This window comes from Lissotriton helveticus, chromosome 11, assembly GCF_964261635.1.
Source record: "Lissotriton helveticus chromosome 11, aLisHel1.1, whole genome shotgun sequence".
NCBI lineage: Eukaryota > Metazoa > Chordata > Amphibia > Caudata > Salamandridae > Lissotriton > Lissotriton helveticus.
The window spans coordinates 892,303,777-892,329,171 of NC_136072.1; the positions used below are offsets into that span (position 1 = coordinate 892,303,777).

At 48.4% G+C, this 25,395-nt stretch overlaps 1 protein-coding gene across 2 annotated transcripts in view; it reads right to left on the minus strand.

The window, feature by feature from the left end:
* Window positions 1–25,395, minus strand: part of RNFT2 (ring finger protein, transmembrane 2) — a 299,051-nt gene that overhangs the window by 238,420 nt on the left and 35,236 nt on the right. The window lies entirely within an intron of this gene.

The window sequence follows — 25,395 nt, forward strand, 5'->3', positions numbered from 1 at the left end:
CTGGAGGTGGGGGTGTAGAACCTGCCCCTCCATCTGAGAGAGGAGGTCTGCCCTGAGAGGGAGACGGAGCGGCGGGTGAGAGGAGAGGTGGAGAAGGTCTGTATACCACACCCTTCTTGGCCAGTCCGGGGAGACCAATATGACTTGGGCCCGGTCCTGGCGAATCTTCCTCAGAACCAGAGGAATCAAAGGTATGGGAGGAAACGCGTAAAGGAGTTGATATCCCCAACTCAACTGGAACGCGTCACCCAAGGCTCCTTGCATCGGATACTGGAGACTGCAGAAAGACAGGCAGTGAGCATTCTCGCAAGTGGCGAACAGGTCCACCCGAGGAGTCCCCCACATCTGAAAGATGTCGTGAACCACCTCCGGGTGAAGCCTCCACTCGTGGTCGGCAGAGAACTGCCGACTGAGACTGTCTGCACGAACGTTCAGAACTCCGGCCAGATTATTCGCCATCAGACAAATCTGATGGTCCTGAACCCAGGACCAGAGACGCAGAGCCTCTCTGCAGAGACACTGCGACCCCACTCCTCCCTGTTTGTGGATGTACCACATCGCGGTCGTGTTGTCCGTCAGGACCTGGACCGAACGACCGCGAAGGGAGGGGAGGAAGGCCTTGAGTGCCAAACGTATCGCCCGCAATTCTAGAAGGTTGATGTGAAGCAACCTTTCCTCTAGAGACCAAAGACCCTTGACCTCCAGATCCCCCAGATGAGCACCCCACTCTAGAGTGGATGCATCCGTTATCACTGTGGTCATGAGGCAACTGAAAAGGCTTCCCCTGAGACAGGTTGCCTTCCACCAAGACAGATCCGCCGCAGCTTCTCTGGAGATCCTCACTGACTCCCTGAGATCTCCGTTGTGCTGATACCACTGCCTGCGGAGGCACCACTGGAGCGCCCTCATTTGCCAGCGTGCATGGTTGACCAACAGAATGCATGAAGCCATCAGACCGAGCAGGTGAAGGACCTTCAGGACTGGAACGACCGCTCCATTGTAAAATAAAGGAATCATTTTCTGTATGTCGCGAATCCTTTGAGGAGGAGGGAATGCGCGACATACAGTTGTGTCCAGTACAGCACCTATGAACAGGTTGCGCTGGGAGGGCACCAGGTGAGACTTGGGTACACATATCGAAAAACCCAACCTGTACAACAACTGGGTTGTCTCCTGCAGATGATGGAGCACTCTCTCTGACGACCCTGCTTTGATCAGCCAGTCGTCCAAATAAGGGAATACAGGAATCCCTGACCTCCTGAGATGCGCCGCCACCACCGCCATCACCTTGGTGAAGACTCAAGGCACAGTAGTAAGCCCAAACGGAAGGACCGCAAACTGATAGTGCTGCGATCCCACCGTAAAACGGAGATACTTCCTGTGCGACTTCAGGATTGGGATGTGAAAGTACGCATCCTGCAAGTCGAGCGACACCATCCAGTCTTCTTCCAGCAGTGCCTGAAGAACCTGAGCAAGGGTGAGCATCTTGAATTTCTCTTGTTTCAGAAACAAATTCATGATCCTGAGATCCAGGATTGGACGAAGCCTGCCGTCCTTTTTGGGAATCAGGAAATACCGGGAGTAGCATCCCTGACCCCTTTCCTGCTCTGGGACCACCTCTATCGCACCCTTTCTTAACAGAGTTTGAACTTCCTCCTGTAGGAGTAACAGATGTTCCTCTGAGCAATACCCCTGGCAAGGAGGGTAATTGGGAGGAAATTCCCGAAAGGGAAGGGCATACCCATTTTCTTCGAGATTGAGACCTCAAAGATCTGATGTAACCGATTCCCAATCCCGTAGAAAGTGGGTAAGCCGACCCCCCACCGGACCCACATGATCCTGAATGGCGGATCTAGGGCTGCTTTTCTGTGGCTGGGGGGTTGGAGGAGGTGGAGGAGGAAGAGGTTTGACGTCCTCGAAGACGACCCCTTTGCTTTCCCCTGTATGACCTGTACAAGGTGTTCTGCTGCTGCTGCTGTTGTTGTTGCTGCTGCTGACCTTGTCTAAAGTTCCGAAAAGAAGAGCGTCCAAACCCTCTGAACTTTTTGGTCGAAGCACCTCTAATCTGAAGGCCCAAAGATCTAGCAGTAGCTCTGCCATCTTTAAACCTTTCGAGGGCTGTATCTGCCTTCTTGCCAAATAGTCCTTCTCTGTCAAAAGACAGATCCAAAAGCGCTGCCTGAACATCAGCAGAAAAATCTGAGGACTTTAGCCAAGCTGATCTCCGTGTAGCAACTGCAGTACCCATAATTCTAGCCACAGAATCAGCCGTGTCAAGACCGCTCTGAATTACCTGGCGTGCCGCTGCTTGGGTGTCAGACAATACCTCCTCAAAATCACTCCTGTTCTCATCAGGGATCTTCGGAGCCAAAGCACGCATTGAATCCATAAGTGCGTGCACATACCTCCCCATGAGACAAGTGGCATTTGTAGATTTTAAGGCCATACTAGCAGACGAGAAAGTTTTCTTGGCCACCTGATCTTGTTTTTTAGCCTCCTTGTCCCCAGGAACTTGGGGAAAGCACTTATAGATTTCTTAGAGCATGCAGCCTGAATCACTAGGCTCTCTGGAGAAGGGTGAGATGTTAAGAAAGCAGGGTCCTCTGGAGCTACCCTATATCTCTTAGCCACACTCTTGGAAACAGCAGGAGCGGAGAGCGACTTCTTCCAAACCTCCATAATGGGCTCAGTTAATGCTTCATTAAATGGAAGTAAAGGCTCCACAGCCGAACTTGGAGAGTGAAGAACTTCTGTCAGAAGGTTCGATTTAAATTCAACTGTTGGTAAAGTTAAATTTAAAAGACCAGCAGCCTTCTTCATTACCACATGATATGGTTGGACATCCTTTGAAGGCGTATCATGTCCAGAAGGTAATTCCCACTCTGGGGAAAAATCAAGGCCACTGGCATCAGCCAGCTCTTCAAAACAGTCTTCTCCCAGCTCACCTTCTTCTAGATCAGGGTGAGAGTCGGCATAACTTCTTTCCTCTAAGAGACGCTGTGCTTCTCTTCTGGATCTCTCCTTAACACGCCTCGGTACCGGATCCATCAACGACTCAGATGGAGTCGGAACCGACGTCGGTACCGACTTTGATGGCCGAGGTGTATGCTCCTGATGTCTACTCGGAGCGGGCGACGTCGGCATTGGAGTCGTCGACTTCGGACGAGTCGGTGACGACCTCGGCGGAGCCGGAAATTGCCACGGCGTCGATGGGACTGGCATAAACGGTATGAATGGAGCCGGGGCATATGAATGAGGAACCCCAAATTAAATGCCAGAGGACCCATGGGACCCGAAGGTGCACCAGAGGGGTACCACGCCCTTGAGAAAACACCATACATAGCGTTTAAGAACGCTGAAGGGTCTTGGCCCGGTGCTGGAAAAGGAGGTTGAATACCTTCAGCTGACCTCGAGGTGGGATCGAATCCGGCTCAACAAAATGCGCAGATTCTTCAACTTCCACAGGAACCACCTCTTCCACTTCTCGAGTCGGAGAAGGCGCCAGAGATGGATTGGACTCCGGAGCCGGAGAGGGAACCTGCGACCTCGAAGGCGAAGCCTCACCTTCCTGATCCGGAGACTCATGCGGAGGGATGTGGAAAAGTAAATTTTGCCATGTTCTGTGTCCCTACGCCCCATCCATCATATGTTATGTGTGCATGATCAATATGCATATGTTATTCCCCATTTCTGATTAAAGACGCAATTACAGTTGTGTCCACCTCTAGTATGTTAGTTTCCAGTCCTCGTGAATACTACGAATATCAGGCCTATGTAAGTAATGTTGCCACGTTTCCCAGTGTGCACGTTATTCAATTATAAAGTCCCCGTTTCCAGGCCTCAAAGGGCCCGGACCACAGATTCAGCTCCTGTCTCCTGAAAGCCTCGCTGAGGAGCGATACAGCCCCCACCTGTATCCTCGACCCTTCACTTACTTCCTGCCCCGCAGTGCCCGGTGCAGCCCGGCTCTGCCTCTGAGTCTGCCAAAAGTATGTTATAGTTCCTGCTATCAGTTCAGTCCTCCTCCTCTGCATTCCTAAGCTACTGAACTGCATCAATAGTTTCCGTCATTGTCTAGCCTTCTCGTCTCCATGTTAGAGAAGTACTGTATTTAATAGTCATTTAATATTCTTCACGCACTACATGTAGAATAATGCATGGTCCAGTCTTAGAATCAAGTTAGCTTTTCCCCTCATGACTTCTAGTTTATATCAACATGTTCCCTAAACATTAGATATCAGATAGGGTTTAGGTACATGTCGCTCCGACCCTCCAGACTCTAGTCTCTGCTCCTAGCACAGAGTTCGTAGCCCCCAGCTTCTCCTAGTAACACGTCATTGCTAGTTTTCGCGCACCATTAGGTTAGAGGTCCCGGCTCCTTAGGTAGCCCCCTCCAATGTGTCCGCCCATTCATGACATATTCTGTTACGTTTTGCATCACATGTCTAAGTAAACTCCCAGTTACACCTCTTATTTCTGTTATCTCTCGCGACTGCTACGCGTCACGCCTTCTACTCCACCCACTGCTACGCCTACTGCAATGTAATGCTATGTGTTTGCGCTATGTATATAAGTTAATGTTATGTTATTAAATGTTAGCGCGCTCATCCCAGATCAAGCCCCGGCAGCTGCTGGGCCCCAGTTGTCCTGCTGGGCCTTATTGTCCTATTCCCATGCAGGTTGTCCTGATCCTGTCCCTATGCTGTAATAAACCTGCAGAAACTCCTACTACCTCGAATCTTGACTCTTATTTATTGAGCTATCTGTTATGCTATAAGTCTAGTCAAAAATAGGGTATTATTTATTTATTTACCACATAATGGCGCCCGAATAGGGACTTGCCCTTTCCCCACGCGTCGGTGAAGCCACGCCGACCCCCTGACCCTCTGCAGTCGTGACGGAACTCTTCTGCGCAGTGGCAGATATTTCTGCTCAAGTATCCCTCAGGCCCACGGAGGAGACGGAGGAGGCGGTCCAGCATCCGAACGAGACGGTGGAGGAACGCGGCGAGTCCCGACCAGAGCCCAAGCCGAGAGTCCAAGGTCCGAGGTATCCGGAGGTCCACCCGTAATTGAAGTCCGAAGTCCGAAGTTCGTCGTCGTAGTCCAGTCCCGTCCGAGGCCTTCCGTTCCGTGCTGCCCGGTGAGTACCATTGCTGGGGTAGTGTCTAGACAGGGTCAGTCTAAATTGACTCCTGGTCCGTGGGTTGGTGGTACCCAAGCCCACAAACGAAGTGTTCACCTAGGTGGATACGGGTCTTGATGTGTTCCTTTATGGGACCGGTATGTTCCGTACTGTTACAGCAGTGCATCCAGTAACTCTAGTCTGTTCCGTTCTCGAGAATTCTGTTCTGTTTCTGTTTTCAGTATTTTCAGGTAGTATTCTGTTCGAACTGTTATGTTATGATATTGTTTAATGTATTTCCAATGTCGTGGTATGCCTGAATTGTTTTCCCAATTGTTATTGTTTTTCGTGTATTGTATTGTGTTCCGATTCAAGTTTAGAATGCCGCTCTTTTCCAAGTTACGTCAGTTAAAAACTAGAAAGGGTCTGCTGGAAGCAGCAGTTCCCGTTCCGCCTAGGGACAGTCCAGGTCACTTTATGTATCAGAAACATGGCATAAGCGCCATATTGTATCTAGATTTATGGGTAGAATATACCAAACAGTTAGAAGAAAAGTATAGATGGCCCGTATCGGGTACATGGGATGCCGAATGTATCATGCGAGTAGAAGAAGCATTATGGAAAAAGAAAGCCAGACAGTCACAGAAAGATGCCATCGAGTTATGGCGTAAGGAAGCGCATAGAAGAACGGAGAAGGAAGTCAGAAAGTCAGAGTTAAGTAGAGAATCCCAAGAACGAGCCCAAGAAAGAGAATTAATCGAGATAGGTGAACAAGTCAAAGCCGAACAGTCAGACAGACAGAGGCATGCCCTTATTAAGGGTATGTATCCTCTCCTTGCCGAAGGCTTGCCAAAAGCGACCCCAGAGGCACCCAGTAATTTCCCGCCGCCATTAGTTCCGACCAAGCTACGTCATAAACCGACCGCAGCTGATATTTTTATTTCGTCCTATTTGGACGACACAGTTCCAGAATATGCAAATCCAGTTCGCGCTCCACCTGTCCCTGTAAATCAGGCACTTCCCGTTCCTCCAGACACCGGAGTACCTGTTACGGTACCCCCGGGTCAGCCTGCCATACAAGTTCAGCCCACGTTACAATTACCGACCCTGCAAGCACGAAGAATGTCAGTCGACGATTCTAGTATAGGGGCCGCAGGAGGAGGTCCTCCCCAAACCCCGCCGCCACACAAGCGTTTATCAGCACTCGAATTACATGCTCAAGCATCACAGCGTACTCCTAAAAGTAATAAGTCTGTTACAGAAATCAGACAAGCCCTTGCCGAATGTGTTTATGACACAGTCCCAGGCGAGTATAATATGGTTTTATATTCCGTACGCGTAAGAAGGGTGACCGAGTATCTAGTCACCTTACCAAATATGAAAGAAGATCTAGACAGAATATATCGTTTCATCCGTACAGGGGATGATCCAGAAAGTATTGGCGAGATTATGTCTCAAAGGAAAGCCGAGATTCAGCTCATGATATTAAAGTTCCTGATCAATTGTTTAATAAGAGAACAAGATTACCCGTCTAAAGATCCCGCCGAAATGAGAATCCTAACAAGGTGGAGTGATAATATAGCCGAGGGTAAGCACAAGACCATTAGTGCCATGGAAAGTATGTACAAGAAAATTCGTAAAGAAATAATAAGGTTACATGAACAGCGTAAAGCAGCACAAGTAAGCGAGAAAGAAAGTATCTCTGATCCTGAAGAGGAAGAGAACGAGAATCCCGCCAGAATAGCGTATGTAGGAAAATCTAGATTTCCAGATCGCCATTTACGTCCAGAATCTAAGTCTATTTTTCATCATCCAGCACCAGAACAAGGTTCTCTAGAACAAGTATTTCAAGCTACCGATCACATCCTGAAATCACGAGTCGGTTATAGCGAATTAAGTACCATGCACGAACAAGAACTAGCCCGATCAGCAGTCCGATGGATTACTGATTTTACCACTTTTCCAGACGAAATAGTGGCACAAATGTTTCTGAAACTGCCCCCAGCCGAGCAACGACTGGTGGGTATGTATATGATCCAGCACCTCATTACTCTGTATGAGGGTCAACATTCTGATCCAGGCCCGTTACACGATATCCTGAACGAGTTACTCCAGTACAGATGGAGAGGTCTAGGTACCGATTTAATTAGTGTCATTCTAGAACAGCGCCACAAGTATAGAACGTTCCTGAACCCGCATTTTGTTCATGTCTCACCCCCAGAAAGTAAACCATTCTACATAGACAGACAGAATCCGCTACGAGAAGTCCACCCAGTCCAAGGGGCGGGTGGCGTACTGCAACGAGTGTTTGTATACACTCCGATATCAAAGATGGAACTTCTTGAAATGAAGAAATTAATTCCCTGTCATGACAAAGATCCAGCGGGGTTCCATAGAGAATTAAAAGACATGCTCCGTATGGGAGAATACACTTACCCAGATATCATTAAAATGTTAAAGGTTCTGCTACCCGCAGGGGTGTATGAAAAGTTAAAGGAAAAAGAATGGGAGGTGGGAGAGAAAAAGATCGATTGGGCAGCTCTAGAAGCTGAAGACAAGGCACGAGTACCAGGTACCGGTCTTGGAGATAAATGTAAAGAATTACCAGAATTATTGATTCAAGTTTTACCCAGATTATTGACAACTAGGAAAGAAGACTGGGATGCAATCTCAGCCTGTAAACAGAAACAAGATGAGGATATTAGTGATTTTTATTCTAGATTTGAGAAATGTTTCAGTATTAACAGTGGTCTCAAGACAAGTAGTGAGTCGTACCCTCATCTTTTCGTTACCAAATTAGTCGAGAATTCAAGTCCACAAATTAAAAACCGAGTTCTGAAAGTCGAAAGCACCTGGCAAGCAAATACTCCGTCCCAGATGCTCCAGATGCTCCAGTATCACCAGAATAGAATCAGAGAAGAGCAAGAACACGAAAGAAAACGTATGAAAGACACGAAAATGAAAGTGCTAGTTGCACAATCTATTCCTCAAGACAGTCAGAAGAGGGGTCCGAATCAAGCCAGTCATCCTGCGGCTCCCGTTAAAGGGAACTGCAATTATTGTAAACAGCCAGGTCATTTTATAAACGAGTGTGCAGTTCTGAAACACAACATAGCTACTGGTAAGACTAAAGAAAGACCACGTCCGCCGAGACAAGAACAAGTTTTACAGACTCCTCAGTCACAGAATGCACCACAGACAGTTACAGTACCGCAGCCTATTGCTGCAACACAGCATGTTACATCACAGATGTACCAGTATGCACAGTCCGAGTATCCAGAGTACCAGTCATATTCATGAAACAGCCTAGAGAGGGAGGTAGGCTTGCCTCTCATCGAGATACCTGTAGACCAAGAAGGTCCCTATGTTCACAGTCAAGTATTAGGGAAAGACAGAAAGTTTTTGATCGATACAGGGGCAAGTAGGACCACAATTAGTCGCGCCGAAGTTCCAGGGGCTCCGCTCTCAGGCTCAAGAAATGTTTCCCTTGGATTTTCAGGAAAACCCATAGTTAATGAGATATCAAAGCCAGTTACTCTAGAAGTAGGTCCATTGTCCCGTACTACTGATCTGTTACTTACTAAGTCATGTCCAGAAAATCTATTAGGCATTAAGACATTGAAAGAATTAGGTGCAGTTATTTGCTGTTCCCCAGAGGGAATACGTCTGTTCCTACGTGACTTTAAGGGTCACTATGTATTACGAGATTTTGATTCAAGATTGTCTAATGTTCCGCAGCATTTATGGGCGCAAGGTCCAACTGATGTAGGTTACATGCAAATCACACCCTATCGTGTGACTCTCAAACCAGGTGTAGTGTTACCCCGAATCAGGCAGTACAGATTGCCACCTGAGGCTGTAGCAGCCTTATCCAAAATTATTGACGAGCTCATGGCTCAAGGAGTAGTTGTAGAAACTGACTCCAATGTATGCAATTCTCCGATCATTCCAGTCATGAAACGTACTGATCCAAATGCACCCCCAGTATATCGATTAGTGATTGATTTACGAGAGCTTAATAAATGTATCATTCCTCAATACCCAGTTGTCCCAGATATTTCTTCCCTGTTAACAGCCATTGATTCCGAAGCCATGTTTTTCACTGTTATTGACCTCAAGAATGCATTTTTTAGTGTTCCAATTCATCCAGACAGCCAGTTTCTTTTCGGATTTTGTTTAAATGGAAGGAGCTATATGTTTACACGCGCTCCTCAAGGTTTCACAGAAAGCCCTAGTATTTACAGTCAAGCACTCAAGAGACAACTAGACAACATTCACATGCCAACTGACACTGCCCTGCTCCAGTATGTCGATGATCTACTGATCACAGCCCGTTCTGAACGTGACTGCGAGCGAGCATCACTTACAGTTCTGTATTTTCTAGCCGAGATGGGGCACAAGGTGTCACCTTCGAAGCTTCAATTCTGTGTCCAGCAAGTGGTATACTTAGGACACTTGCTGTCCAAGAGGGGTAGGCAGTTGACACCCGACCGTATCCAGTTAATAGCGAGTCTTCCCCAGCCCAGAACCCAGAAGGAGGTACGTGCCTTTATCGGCCTTACTTCTTATTGTAGACAATGGATTCCCCAGTATGCATTCCTAGCTAAGCCACTGATACAGTTAACGACACAGGAGGCAGCCGTATCGACTGTCCTCCCTTGGACATCTGACCATACACTTAGTTTCAACGAGTTAAAGAAAGCCCTATGCCAAGCTCCAGTTCTAGCTACACCGAACTACAGTAAGCCTTTTACACTTTTCGTTACTGAACGCGAAGGTACAGCATTATCTGTTCTTACACAAGATCAAGCAGGTCAATACAAGCCCTGTGCTTATTTTTCGAGCACATTAGATCCAGTCGCCCAGGCGTTGCCTGCGTGCCTCAAGTCAGTTGCAGCCACAGCACTAGCTATCAGACAAAGTGATTCCATAGTTTTAGGACATTCCCTGACAGTACAGGTCCCACATTCAGTAGAAGTTCTTTTAAACCGAACACAAACTCAGCACTTGACAATTGCACGTTTAACAGGTTATGAATTGACACTGTTCCAGCCACACATAGAAATTAGACGCTGCAACGTCCTGAATCCTGCTACACTGTTACCATCAGTTAGTTCAAATCCAGACACACATGATTGTGTGGAAGTAGTTAACATTACGACAAAGCCAAGACAAGACCTGACAGATATTCCGTTACCAGATCCTGACCTGACACTTTATGTGGATGGTTCATGTATGAGAACTAGTACAGGAGAACTAGTCGCCGCGTATGCAGTGACCACTGACACTGAAGTTATTGAAACACACCGTATTGATACTCTGTCCGCTCAAGCAGCAGAGCTAGTCGCTCTGACACAAGCCTGTATACATGCCAAGAACCTGAAGGTTAATGTTTACACAGATTCACGTTACGCATTCGGAGTTGTACACGACTTCGGAGTGCTCTGGCAGGAGAGAGGTTTTATGACTTCTCATGGAACCAAGATTCAGCATGGTCTCCTTATTCAAGCCCTGTTAGATGCCATACATTTACCGACATCTATTGCTATCATGAAGTGCAAAGCACATACGAAAGTTACTGACATTATTTCCCAAGGTAATGATTTAGCAGACCGCACAGCCAAGCTTACAGCACAGACTCCAGACATTCCAGTTAATCAGACACATATTCCAGATCTGACTACATGCATGACAGTTAAGGACCCTACTCAAGATGTCATAGATATCCAGTCACATGCTACTCCCGATGAAATCAAGAAATGGTCTGTACAAGGAGGGGTCCAGACAGATCAAGGATGGTTAACAAAGGGTAGAGCCACATGGTTTCTCCCCGATTCTATGGTTCAAGTCATTATCAATACCGCACATAGTCCAGCACATTTAGGAGAAAAAGCTATGTTAGACAGTATCCAGAATATTTGGTTCAACAAGCATTTACGAGCTGCAGCCAAGCAGAAAGTCCGTACCTGTATGATATGTTGTCAGTTTAATCCAGGTAAAAGTGTCCCGGTGGAACAAGGTGGTTTCCAGCCCCCTGACCACCCTTTTGAGGTCCTCCAGATGGATTATATTCAAATGGAGCGATGTCGAGGTTTCAAGTATGTCCTTGTAGTTGTATGCGCCTTGTCCAGATGGACAGAAGCATATCCAGTCCCAGATTACACAGCCGCGACCACTGCCAAGCAGTTGGTTCGTGAATTCTTCCCTAGATATGGACTCCCTAGAGTCGTATATTCTGATAACGGCCAGCCATTCTCATCTGAACTCATGAGACACGTTTCCCTTTTGTTAGGGTACCAGTGGAAGTTCCATTGTGTACGCCATCCAGAAGCAGCTGGACTAGTCGAAAGACATAATCAGACTCTGAAAATCCGTATAGCAAAAGTCTGTAAAGACAAGGGTGTGGACTGGTTAGTAGCTTTGCCAGTCGCTCTGTTTTACATGCGTATGGTCGCACATTCCAGATCAGGTCTGTCCCCGTATGAGGTCGTTTTCGGCCGCCCTCCTAATATGTGGGGTACTCCTAGACCCCGAAGTATTACCGATGTTTCATGTAATATGCTGACAGATTACCTAGCTTCCTTGATGTCTGCCCTCAACTCATGTCGTTCACAGGTTGCCGCCGCATTTCCAGACAATACCGAGGTGGCACCGCACGAGATCGTTCCAGGTTCCCTTGTGCTGATCAGAAATTTCGACAGGTCGAGTCCGCTGGAACCACGTTGGAAGGAGCCACGTCAGGTCCTCTTGACCACCCGAACTGCCGTCAAGTTGGAAGGCAGGAAGGGGTGGGTCCACCTTTCTCATGTAAAACTTTTCAAAGGACCGAAACCAGTCTTCAAAAACATTTCCAAGAACATTTCCCAGGATTCGAAGGATTGCCAGAACATTGTTTTAAAGGACTGTCCCGCACAAGACATTATTACAACCCCTCCCTTGTTAGAGAAAACTCCGCAACAGGAGTATAAGTTAAAGCTCAGGTCTAGTAAAATAAGTCAGCCAGTTTGATTGTATAAGTCCTCCCCTAGGTGAAACGGTTAGACTGTTTCTGACATGTATAAAATAGACCCCCATAGTGAGAGAGTCAGTCAAAGCTCAATCAAATGTATCGTTTTTCTGAGTTTCATATTGTTTCTCAGCATAATGATTTCCTGCACCAGCTACGCACTTTTCCTGTGTTTTCCAGTTCCTCATGTAAATATGTCTGCTCATGCTACAGTAGAGCACACGTTTAGTGATCTGCCTCCTCACGAATATTCATACCGCCTCGCCATGCGTAATAACACATTTATCCGTATGTTACATTATTCACACCAGACCAGCAATGCCACTAATTGTTGGGTATGTGGTCGACTCCCCCCTTTCCAGACACCGAAGGGAGTTCTGCCACTCTTTCCTTATCCATTCTCACACAATGGTTCGTGTGGAGCATGGTCCACGTTAACGTCATCCTCAACAGATATGTCTTTTCTTAACAGTACATGTTACCCAGACAAGCAAGGTCTCCCCCACAGAACAGGTTTAGATTTAGAAAATGAAGTATATAATATAGGAAATTATTCGTCGAATTTCATGGTTCTGAATGTTCAGTCTGATACTACTCCAGACTCACCCGCTATTTCAGTACTACCAGTCAAAGGCGAATTATGTGTCCGTAGTTATGGTTCTGTACATATAGGTCATAGTGAATGTACTACTGTTATCAAGTATAGTGACAGTAGGAAATCTATTTTCAAAGCTTCACGTCATTCTTATTTTATTTGTGGTCAAACTGCATATGTCCGTCTGCCCCTCGATTGGGAGGGAACCTGTTACATTGCTTTCCTACTGCCACCTGTTTTTCTAGCCCCACCTGATTATCATAGGAATTCTTTCTTAGTACACACTAGACACAAGAGAAATCTCCCGATTGTCGATTATACTGAAACCGCCGCAGAGCAATTCATTGATATAGATAAAGGTGTGTTCCCTTATTTAGGTACAGTTGTAAATAGTAAGCTTATTCGTAGGTTAACAAGAACCCTTGAAGCAGTAGTAGATGAGACTGCCTCTGCTCTAGGTAACTTAACTGAAGAGCAATCCTTTATGAGAATTGTCGTTTTACAGAATCGTCTCGTCCTTGACGTCATACTGGCCGATAGGGGCGGGGCCTGTAGAATTCTCGGATCCAGTTGTTGTATTTTCATTCCAAATAACGCGCCGTCTGTTTATTCAGCTATAACCAGACTCCATAAAATTGCCCATCTGTTACACCAAGATCCAGGCACCTGGACATGGTCCGGTTGGTTCTGGAATATAATTTCCGCATGGGGTTGGAAAGTCCTGTCCTTTCTAAGTATTGCAGTAGCGATCATATTTAGCTGCTGCCTCTGTATACAATGTGGCCCTGCGATTTGCAGCATGTGTGCTACCTCTTGTATTCCCAGTCCCAAGCCCTGTTCTAAATCCCGTTCCAAGACAATTCGAGACGAGCAAATGGTACTGTATGAAATGATAGATGGTATCATGAATATTGATGTTTCCTGATGGAAACGTAGTGACAAGGAGGGAATGTGGAAAAGTAAATTTTGCCATGTTCTGTGTCCCTACGCCCCATCCATCATATGTTATGTGTGCATGATCAATATGCATATGTTATTCCCCATTTCTGATTAAAGACGCAATTACAGTTGTGTCCACCTCTAGTATGTTAGTTTCCAGTCCTCGTGAATACTACGAATATCAGGCCTATGTAAGTAATGTTGCCACGTTTCCCAGTGTGCACGTTATTCAATTATAAAGTCCCCGTTTCCAGGCCTCAAAGGGCCCGGACCACAGATTCAGCTCCTGTCTCCTGAAAGCCTCGCTGAGGAGCGATACAGCCCCCACCTGTATCCTCGACCCTTCACTTACTTCCTGCCCCGCAGTGCCCGGTGCAGCCCGGCTCTGCCTCTGAGTCTGCCAAAAGTATGTTATAGTTCCTGCTATCAGTTCAGTCCTCCTCCTCTGCATTCCTAAGCTACTGAACTGCATCAATAGTTTCCGTCATTGTCTAGCCTTCTCGTCTCCATGTTAGAGAAGTACTGTATTTAATAGTCATTTAATATTCTTCACGCACTACATGTAGAATAATGCATGGTCCAGTCTTAGAATCAAGTTAGCTTTTCCCCTCATGACTTCTAGTTTATATCAACATGTTCCCTAAACATTAGATATCAGATAGGGTTTAGGTACATGTCGCTCCGACCCTCCAGACTCTAGTCTCTGCTCCTAGCACAGAGTTCGTAGCCCCCAGCTTCTCCTAGTAACACGTCATTGCTAGTTTTCGCGCACCATTAGGTTAGAGGTCCCGGCTCCTTAGGTAGCCCCCTCCAATGTGTCCGCCCATTCATGACATATTCTGTTACGTTTTGCATCACATGTCTAAGTAAACTCCCAGTTACACCTCTTATTTCTGTTATCTCTCGCGACTGCTACGCGTCACGCCTTCTACTCCACCCACTGCTACGCCTACTGCAATGTAATGCTATGTGTTTGCGCTATGTATATAAGTCAATGTTATGTTATTAAATGTTAGCGCGCTCATCCCAGATCAAGCCCCGGCAGCTGCTGGGCCCCAGTTGTCCTGCTGGGCCTTATTGTCCTATTCCCATGCAGGTTGTCCTGATCCTGTCCCTATGCTGTAATAAACCTGCAGAAACTCCTACTACCTCGAATCTTGACTCTTATTTATTGAGCTATCTGTTATGCTATAAGTCTAGTCAAAAATAGGGTATTATTTATTTATTTACCACAGGGACCACCTTCGAACGAACCTTCTTGGGCGACCTCGACCTCGAGTCGGACTTCTCACCCGAGTGACGACGAGACTCATGTCTCCTCTTCCTATGCTTCTTCCTTGACCTAAAAGCATGATCCGAAGAAGACTTCGAGGCCGAACCTTCATGAGATCTAGACCTCGACTACGATCTCGACTTCGACTTATTTTTCTTCGAGTGAGATTTAGATGTTTTCTTACTCTTGTCGGCTCTAAGTTTTGCCACAAGCAGCTTGGTTTCTCTCTCCCGCAGGTCCTTCGGATTCTATGTCAGGACCGGAGGCTTCAGATTATGCTTTTTTACCTTCTTCGCTGATTTATTCACAAACTGACAGCAGCCAAAAAGCACATAACAACAGCCCTACCTTAACAAAGGAAAAGGGCAAACAAAGAAAAAATGTCCATAAACCACAACTCCCATGAGCAACATAGGGCAGTCCATAATGTAGTCCTTTCTCAGTATCCACTGTAGCTAGGTAGGACGTCCCCTTCATGACCACTTCCTCTTTCTTCGCTGCTTCGCAGCCAGTTAAGTGTTTTTTCCCTCTCTCCTCATTTGTTTCATGATTGGGGTTTGTTGGGATTTTAATGTGAGATTTTTTGTTCTATACGTTATTGTGGGGTTGTTCTGACGCTCCGTTTTCGTTTACAGAGCCCATTCTGGTCGCGGGAACGTTTTTCGTTCCTACGCGACTTTGCCCGTTTTCGGCCGCCTCCGGCCGGTAGGGGGTGCTGGTACGTCTCGTTCTCCTCGGCGCGTTTCCTGTCACGGTGCGCGCTGAGGAGAACGTTTGTTTGCCGAGCCTTTCCCCTGTCGCCTCACCCTGACGCTCCCTGGAGCCTGTATTGCCCCACATTTATTGAATTTACGCCCCGGTGGGGGTCTGTATGGCGGCTTGACCGCGATAACGCCTGCGGGCTGTCAAAGGCACTCTGAAGTTGCTTCCTGCTGAGAGTAGCCTAGCGCGCGGGGAGGTGACGAGGGCCCGGTCTTTTAGAGAGGGCCTGCGCGCTAGTGGGGTGAGTGCCCCCTGATTCCCGGTTCCACTGGGCGCTTTCTATTGGCAGCTTCGTTTCTGCACCACAATCCACTGCTCTGGCTTTAGCCTGCAGCCCTGTCAGTTATTTGCACCCGACAGAACCATTGTACAATTGACCAGTTGTTGCTTTTGGGCAATCTTAATTCCTTAAGGCTTTGGTATTAGCGCTAGGCACCTGACACTGATGGGGGACGAGTACTATGAGGAGGAGGAGTTACAGGGCTACCTCAACGATGATGAATTCTACCAGGCTGTAGATAGCTCCATTTATAGATGCGTCACAGAGATTGTGGGGCCTATGGAGGAGCGCCTCTCTGCACGCATCATCCAGGAGTGTGAGAGGGTTACCCAGGCACATTTAGGGGTCCCTCCTAATCCTACGGCCCCGACGGGGAGTACTCCGCCGGCCACTAAGAAACCATGTAGGGATGGGGTGTCGAGTGGGGCGCATGGTGTGGATAAAGACGCCTTCGAGAGGTTGCGCGACGCATTCCTCGCTAAGGCGATGGACCCCACCCCGGCGTCCTCCCCACCCCCGGGCCCCTCGGGGGCCACCGTGGCGGCTCCATTGTCACCGGCTCCAACCTCCCCGCCGGACACCGACGACGAGGAAGGGTCGGAGCGTTCTTGGCGGCCTTCGGGCTCCGCCGTCGAACTCCCTCAGGACAGTTCGGGTATGCTTGACCCGGACGAGATCATGCATCCGAGGTCAGCGGCCTGGACCCCTGGGGAGAAGGTGGCGAAGTTTGTCGCTGGCCGCCTCCGCAAACCCTTAGAAAAGGAGGCGTGGAGCTGTTTGCATGGAGAGTGTCCCAGGCCTACGCTGGAGGGGAAGGTTGCCATGACTCCAGAGTTAGACCCAAAAATGGCCACCTTTTTAGCAAAATTTGTTAAGGACCCTAGGAAAGGCATTGACCGCTCCTGGCGGGCTTGCCAAGATAAGCCATTAGATGCCATCGGCCCCATAACGAAAATTCTGGACATGGCGGAGGAAGCCAAAGTGTCCGGGGCGGCCATCTCCCCGGAGGTCCTCTCCAACTGGGCACAGAGAGTGGTGTTTTTTTTGGGGAACGCGAACTGCGCGCTGTCTACAGAATGCAGAAGATCCCTCCTGATCAAACTAGCCCCTAAGTTGGGGGATCTGGCCTCTTCCGAGGCATGGCAGTGGCACAGGGTGGCCTCTTTGGAGAGCCGTTTATCAGAGAACTGGGAAAGTTCGTTAATACCTTTACGTCCCTAGATAGGGCCCAGTCAAACATCAAAAGAGTCTTCCACCAGCGTTTCTCCAGGGGGGCCGGTCGCGGAGGGGGCCGCGCGACCGGCCGTGGTGGTCAGCAAGCGACCAACAGGAACCAAGGCTCCGGGCGAGGGCAGTATAACTCCTCGCAAAATTACAACACATTCTACCCTACCAGAGGACAACGCTTCCGTGGCTGTGGTGGCTTCAAGAATGCGGCTGGAAACTCCTCCAACGGTGAGTGTAATCTCAGCGGACCAGGTCCGCGTGGGGGGACGACTGGCCCTGTTTCCAGAGGCCTGGGCCGCGATCACGACGGATACCTGGGTTTTGCAGACTATCCGGGGTTTTCACATGGAATTTTACGATCAACCCCGGCAGACCAGGCCTCCTCATCCTATCGTGTTCTCTTGTACGGACGCACGACTAGTCGACGACGAAGTTTCAGACCTGCTTCGCAAGGGCGCCATCTGCCTTTCCTCTCCACTCCCGGGGGGGTTTTTGAGCAATTTGTTCTTGGTCGACAAGGCAGATGGCGGAAAGCGGCCGGTGATCAACCTCAAGGAATTCAATGGTTGGTTGGTCTACCGGCACTTCAAGATGGAGGGTATCCATCTTTTGAGAGACGTGCTGCTTCCACACGATTGGATGGTGCGCCTGGATCTCAAGGATGCGTACCTTGTGGTTCCCATTCATCCCCCACACCGCCGCTTTCTACAGTTCCGGTGGAGGGGTCAAGTGTTCGAGTTTACCGCCCTTCCTTTCGGTCTTTCTTCGGCCCCTTGGTGTTTCACCAAGCTCCTTCGGCCGGCGGTGGAGGTTTTACGGAGCCAGGGTATCCGAATGATAGTCTATCTGGACGATATCCTGCTGATGGCTCAATGCCCCGAGCAGTTGGGTCTTCAGCTGCGCCAAACAATATCCTTGCTCCAGGGTCTGGGGTTTGTGATCAACAGCGAAAAGTCTGTCCTGGTTCCCTCCCAGTCGGTCGTGTTTCTCGGTTTTACTGTGGATTCGGTGCACTGCACCCTGAGCCTCCCTTCCAAGAAACTGGGGAAGATCCGCCACATCCTCCGACAGACGATCTCACGATCACACACGTCTCTCCATCAGATTGCCCGGGTGGTGGGTCTACTGTCCTCCTCCATCCAGGCAATCTTTCCGGGGCCCCTGCACTACCGAGCCCTTCAGCGCCTCAAAGCGCATCATCTCCGGCGAGGCCTGACGTACGATCAGGTGGTTCCCCTATCGGACGAGGTGAAGGAGGAGATGAACTGGTGGCTTACACATATGGAGGCCTGGAACGGCCGAGCAATCTTCGGTCCGGTCCCGGACTTGGTGATAGAGTCCGACGCCAGCCGTGCGGGCTGGGGCGCTCGCAGTGGGGAGTTTTCCACAGGCGGCGCCTGGTCATCCGAGGAGCAAGAGCTCCATATCAACTGTCTGGAGCTGTTGGCCGGGTCCTTCGCGGTCCGCTGCTGGACCAAGGACACAGTCCGTTCTTGCGTCCTGCTCCGCATGGACAATATCTCGGCCGTGCGCTATGTAAACCATTTGGGTGGCCCTCGCTCCAAGGCGCTTTCGGACTTGGCGAAGGTCTTTTGGAATTACTGCCTGGCGCATCAGGTGTCGGTGACGGCAGAATACTTGCCGGGTCGGGACAATCAGGTAGCGGATTGGCATTCTCGATATCTGCGGGACTCCAGTCAGTGGAAACTCGATCCACAAGTGTTCGGATGGCTGGACGATGCCTGGGGCCCATTCTCGGTGGACCTTTTTGCGTCCCGTTTAGACTTCCAGCTCCCACGTTTCTTCAGCTGGAGGCCGGACCCTCTAGCGGAGGCAACGGATGCCTTCCTCCAGGATTGGAGTCGGGAGAGGTCGTACGCTTTCCCCCCATTCTCAATGATTCTGAGAGCGGCGGCCCATCTGCGCCGCCAGCAGGCGGATGTGGTGATGGTGACTCCCTGGTCGAGATCTCAAGTATGGTTTCCAGTTCTGCTGGAACTTTCTTGGGATTCTCCAATCCTACTCCCCCGGTTTCCACGGCTTCTTCTCAGCGCGGACGGGGAACTCCATCCCACTCAGAGCTCCCTTCACCTCATGGCGTGGAGGCTTTCGGGCGACGTTGGTCGCTCCCGGGCCTTTCGAGACCGGCTGAGGATTTCCTCTCGAAGGCCTGGGCAGGCAGCACGACAAAGCGTTATCGATCTGCCTGGAATAAGTGGTCCCGTTGGGGTCTACGACGAAACCTGGATCCCTTGGTCGCAGGAGTCGTTCCGGCGTTGAACTATTTGGCGGAATCTGCCGCGGCCGGCCTGGCCTATCGTACTATTAATGCAATGAGGTCAGCGATCTCGGCGGGCCACCAGCCGGTGGCGGGGGCCCCGCTAGGGGAACATCCTTTTATTTGTCGCCTCCTGCGGGGCATTCGACTTTCTTTGCCTCCGGAACCGCGTTATTCGGTTCTTTGGGATGTTAACCTGGTGCTTAACCTCTTTTTGTCATGGCCGCAGAATAAGTATTTGTCCTTGAAGGAACTTTCGGCAAAGTTGGCGATGCTCTTGTGTCTGGTTTCATGCAGGCGGGTCTCAGATGTACACGCCTTGGATGTCACGGCGAGAGTTTTTTCCCCGGAAGGGGTGGTCTTCACATTGGGGCGTCGCACGAAGTGTGCTTCACGGACGATTTCCTACCCATACTTCGTGGACACTCCAAAGCTGTGCGTGGTCCAGTGTTTGAAGGCTTATGAGGATTTAACCTTGGAACTTCGTCCTCCGGGCGAACGACAGTTGCTAATTGCGCTGCGAAAGCCGCACAAGGCTGTCTCTTCTCCCACCATTGCCAGATGGGTACGGTGGATCATGCAGGAAGCAGGCATTGACACGAAACAGTTCGGTGCTCACTCAGCTAGAGGGGCCATGGCCTCGAAGGCTTTCGCCTTAGGAGCCAGATTGGAAGATCTGATGAGAGCTGCAGATTGGTCTTCGGACTCTACCTTTAAAAGGTTTTACTTCAAACCGGTTGTCGATATTGCTCATTTGGTGGTGAGTAAGCTTTCAACTAGCATAATCTGAAGCCTCCGGTCCTGACATAGAATCGAAATTTGCCTAGCCGTGTAACGGTAAGTTTCAATTCTATTAAGGACACGGAGGCGAGGATTATCCCTCCCGATCCGCCTACGGAGATTTCCCTCCCGTACTGCAGTAAGTACTTAGGTTTTCCAGTTCGATGGTTATGACTTGACTGTTTTGCATTTTGATTCTTTGGTCACTGACAAGTGTCCCTTTCACTGCTGACGCTGTGATCTTTGTTGTAGGAAACGATGGCGCCAAGCAGGACCAATAGTGGAATAGCGTACCTCGCGCGAAGAAAGAGGAAGTGGTCATGAAGGGGACGTCCTACCTAGATACAGTGCATACTGAGAAAGGACTACATTATGGACTGCCCTATGTTGCTCATGGGAGTTGTGGTTTATGGACATTTTTTCTTTGTTTGCCCTTTTCCTTTGTTAAGGTAGGGCTGTTGTTATGTGCTTTTTGGCTGCTGTCAGTTTGTGAATAAATCAGCGAAGAAGGTAAAAAAGCATAATCCTCGCCTCCGTGTCCTTAATAGAATTGAAACTTACCGTTACACGGCTAGGCAAATTTCGATTCATCTTGCGACATGATGAACATCCATCCACGTCGTGATCCGAACTCAAGCACCAAATACAGTCCTCGTGTGGATCCGTGATGGACATCATCTTTCCACACTCCCTGCAGGGCTTGAAACCGGTTTTCTTCGGCATTATATCGAAATAAAGAAGCAGAAAATACAGAGTAATGAAACAAAGTCACAGTATTGTAACTGGGATTCCCGAAACCGTTAGCGTCGACGACGCGGAAAAAAGGGAACTGATGTCATCACGCCGGCGTGGGCCTATTATAGGCGTCGGTGACGTCAGCGGAGTCGCGAGCGATGCCGTGCCTCCTTGACGTCCAAGTCCACGTCGGCGCGAAGCTACAAAAAGAATTTCCGAATGTTGCTGACGCAAGGGGATATTCACAAGATGAGGAATCCACATGGCAGATGTATCTATCAGAAACATGCTGCAGACATTGCCGACCTCATCCTTGCACAGGACTTGGACTTGGTAATGCTGACTGAAACATGGTTAAATGACTCAGCTGCGCCCATCCTGGACATTTTAGTGCCTCCCAACTATGATATCATTCGGTTGGACAGAGCAAGTGGTCAGGGTGGAGGCATCGCCTGCTTATAGCGTAGCAACCTAATAGTGGAAGCACTACAATCTGACCTCCTGCCGTCCTGTGAATACCTATACATTGAAGTGTCTGGCTGCCACAATCATCCATGCAAACTGCACATGTTTTACCACCTTCCTCGAGACAACCTTCCCTTCACTGAACAGATCATGGACATTATCTCGGTGAACGCTGATTTCCATGGCACTCAGATCTTCCTGGGAGATTTCAACCTGCATTGGAACGATGTGAATGATGAGGTGGTCAATAGCCTTAAAACCTTCCTACTGGACTTCAGCCTAGTCCAAATCTGTGACAGCCCTACTCATAGTAAAGAAGCTACCTTAGATCTTGTCATTGGTAAGTCCAACTTCATCTGCCTGGATTCGATCCTCCCATGTGATTGGACAAACTGCTACTGCATCACCTTCCTCATCCTGGAGTCGGTAAGAGCTAGTAGAGCCCAGCTAAAGATCCTTAAACAACTGAAAAGATGTCTACGGAACATCAACACGCACAATCTGAATGCGCTCTGCGATGACATCCTGCCCCCTCCTATGAACATGTCGGCTGTACATTACCTTACGGCCCATTATAACCGCTCAATGGCCAATGTTTTAGACTCAGTTGCGCCACTACAGCTGAAAAAGACTGTCCTCCAAACTCTCCAAAACCTGGTTTAATGACCGCCTTAATTCCAAAAGAAGGAATTTAAGACATGCGGACAGATTGTGGCAAGCATATCCCTCCCTTGATCATCTCTACCAACTGAGATCCCTAAGAAGCATCTACAACCAACGCATCAGATCCTCAAAGGTCACCTTCTTCCGAAATCAACTAGAGCAAGCAAAAAACTGTCCCAGAAAACTGTTTGAACTCATCAAGTCCCAAGCGAACAGTCAGACTAATCCATCGCCACAGGGTCGAGTGCCACTGCCGAACTGCGATGAATATGCTGACTTCTTCACTGATAAGACCACTAAGATCGAAGGTGAACTACGCTCTGCCCTTGAACAACTACTGATCAGTCCGCTTAACACCCTCCCGCCCACTGGGTTGCTTGTCACGGTCCCAGTGCATCCCTACCTCCTCAATAACAATGTATCCTAGAGCCTGTTCCAAACCTTGGATGAAAGCACCATACACAAAATGCTGGCTACTCTGAAACCGTCTAATCACTACAACGACCCCCTGCCATCGAACCTCTTCTCCAAAGTTAGAACCTCCTTACTCCCACTTTGGACTAAAATCGTCAATGCATCACTTCGGCAAGGTGCTATTCCGGACTGCCTAAAAGCTGGTCAAGTTACCCCGACCCTAAAGAAACCATCTGCAGATCACAAGGACCTTCACAACTTTCGCCCAATCTCTAACATTCCCACATTGGCAAAGCTCCTGGAGAAATGTGTTTTAACCCAACTCTGTAACCACATCATCACTTCCAACTCCTGGACCAATGTCAATCTGGTTTTCGCCCAGGTCATAATACAGAATCTGTGTTAACTCACATTGTCGATGATGCGCTAAGAATGTGTCTTGCTTACTGATCCTTCTCGACCTTTCGTCAGCATTTGACACCGTCAAACACGATAACCTAATTGACCTCCTGGAACACAGATTGGGGCTGTCTGGGCCTGTACTAAACTGGTTCTCCTCATTCCTTCATGACAGATCCCAAAGCTTCAAGGTGAACCAGTCCCTCTCTCATTCTTCGCAGGTCACGCTTGGGGTCCCACAGGGTTAAGCTCTCTCACCCACGGTCTTCAACCTGTTCATGGAGCCTTTGACAGAAATTCTGAAATCATCCAGCATCCACTATCACATGTATGCGGATGACACCCAACTATACCTGAAGATCGCCTCCCTTGAGGACAAGTGGCCCCTCAATTCAGTCCTACTGGAAACTCAAAGCTGGCTGACTCAACCACTTGAAGTTAAACACTCTCAAAACAGAATTCCTACTTATCTCACCACACAAGCAATCGCCGGCCATCGAACAATGGTTGAATCATCTCACTGCTCTTAAATGTAGGCCGCACCTTGTTGATTCTGCAACCTCTCTGGGAATTATGTTAGACAAAAGTCTGAACATGCAGAAGAATATCAGCTCCCTCTCCAAAGGAGCGAACTTCCAACTCAGCATTCCAAGGAAACTCAAAACCTTACCTCCCTGCTCATGACCTAAAGGTTGTAGTGCAAGCCTTAGTGATATCAAAGCTGGACTATGGTAGCACAACCCCTTGCGGCCTACCTAGAGTGAAGACTGCTCCTCTTAGGGCTGCACTCAACTCAGCTGCTAGGCTCGTAACAGGCACCAAAAAATACAACAACAACCCCCTGACCTTTTGTCCTTGAACTGGCTGCCATATGAAGCTCGGATACAATAAAGAATTTCTTGCATACCACACAAGCCATTCACTTCAATACCCCTTTGTACCTCGCTCAGAAACGGGTGCTTTCATGTGCCAAGAGAGCCTCCAGAAGCGCCAGCACCCTATTGCTCAACCCACAAAAATTCAAGAAGAAAAAAAACCTATGATCGAGACTTCTCCGGTATAGCACCGAGGATGTGGAACTCCCTCTCCCCTGAAGTCAGGGTGAACCCTTCCATTGTCCTCTTCAAAAAGGAAATCAGAGTGCTCTGATGGGCTATTCCAGTGGATACTGCGGTCACAGTCGCAGTTCTGTGGCCCCGCTGCTATGGTCACGAGATTCCCTTTGCTCTACATTACTTTGTATCTTTTGCTTTGTTGGTTCTGTCTTGATGACATGCATCTGTATCCCTCATGATGTATAAATTGTAAAGTGCTCTGATACCCCCGGTGGTCATGTTCGCGCTATACAATACTTTCAAAATAAATTACATTCCCTAGACTCCTATGTCATGTCTGCTTGTCTTAAATGGTGAACCTTCAAGTGAAGATTGACGCTGGAAATGTCATGTCATGTTGCATCTTTAGACTGTAACAGTAGGTGAACAGGTAGTAATAGAGGAAAGAGGGATGGTAGGGATAACAAGAGCTACAGTAACATTTACATAACCACGGGAAATATTAGGTTAGAAATAAGTGCACACATCTTTGCATATTAGATATCAGTCAGCTGACAATGCAACTGTATCGTTCAAATATTCTGGAGCTTGTTGCAGTCCAGTTAGCTCTGAAGTCCTCCGTGTCATGCATACCCAAGAACTTTATGCTGACCCAGATGATAAACACAGCAATGATGCGGGATCTGTGTAGTCTACAGAGAATGAGATTCCAAACTGTTATGGGAGTCTCAAAACGTTTGGGGTTGGTATTATCACACCAATTCATCTTATGGGCTTACAGAAGAACATAACAGATGTTGAAGTAGGCATCTCCTTGAAGAGCATGAACAAGTGGATGCTCGGCATTCTCCCCACTGCACAAGTGATAAATGCAGAGAATGCATGTCCAGGTTTCAGAGCCAACATCAAGGAGAATGTGTTTTTTCACTGGATAGTCAGGCTCATATCTCTGCCTTTTCTCCATTTCCTGTCCTTCCCAAAGTAATCGTCAAGTAGTTACAACATAAAACAAGGATGTTGCTTATTGCTCCTGACTAGCCGAACCATTGGTAGCGTCCAAGTCCTGCATATTTTATTTGAAAGCAGTTCCAGATATGAGAGTTCAGACTACAGGTTGTACAAAAATAACACTTTAAATACGGACTTCTCAATGCAGTGCTATGATGTGCCTATTATTGTAAAAGCTTCCACGTTAAAGAAAAGAAGATGTTGTAGCACCCAGGATAATATGCTGCATGGCTAAATACTTAACGTCTCAAAGGCAAGACCTATTGTCTATGCCAATGCTTGTTCTTTCATACAGTGGGTAAAAGGGTTAATTCAGCCATTTCTTTAAGGGTAATTTATTTTCTAACTAGGTCGTTTTTCTTAGTAAAAGTGACCTGCGATCCCAGGCTTGT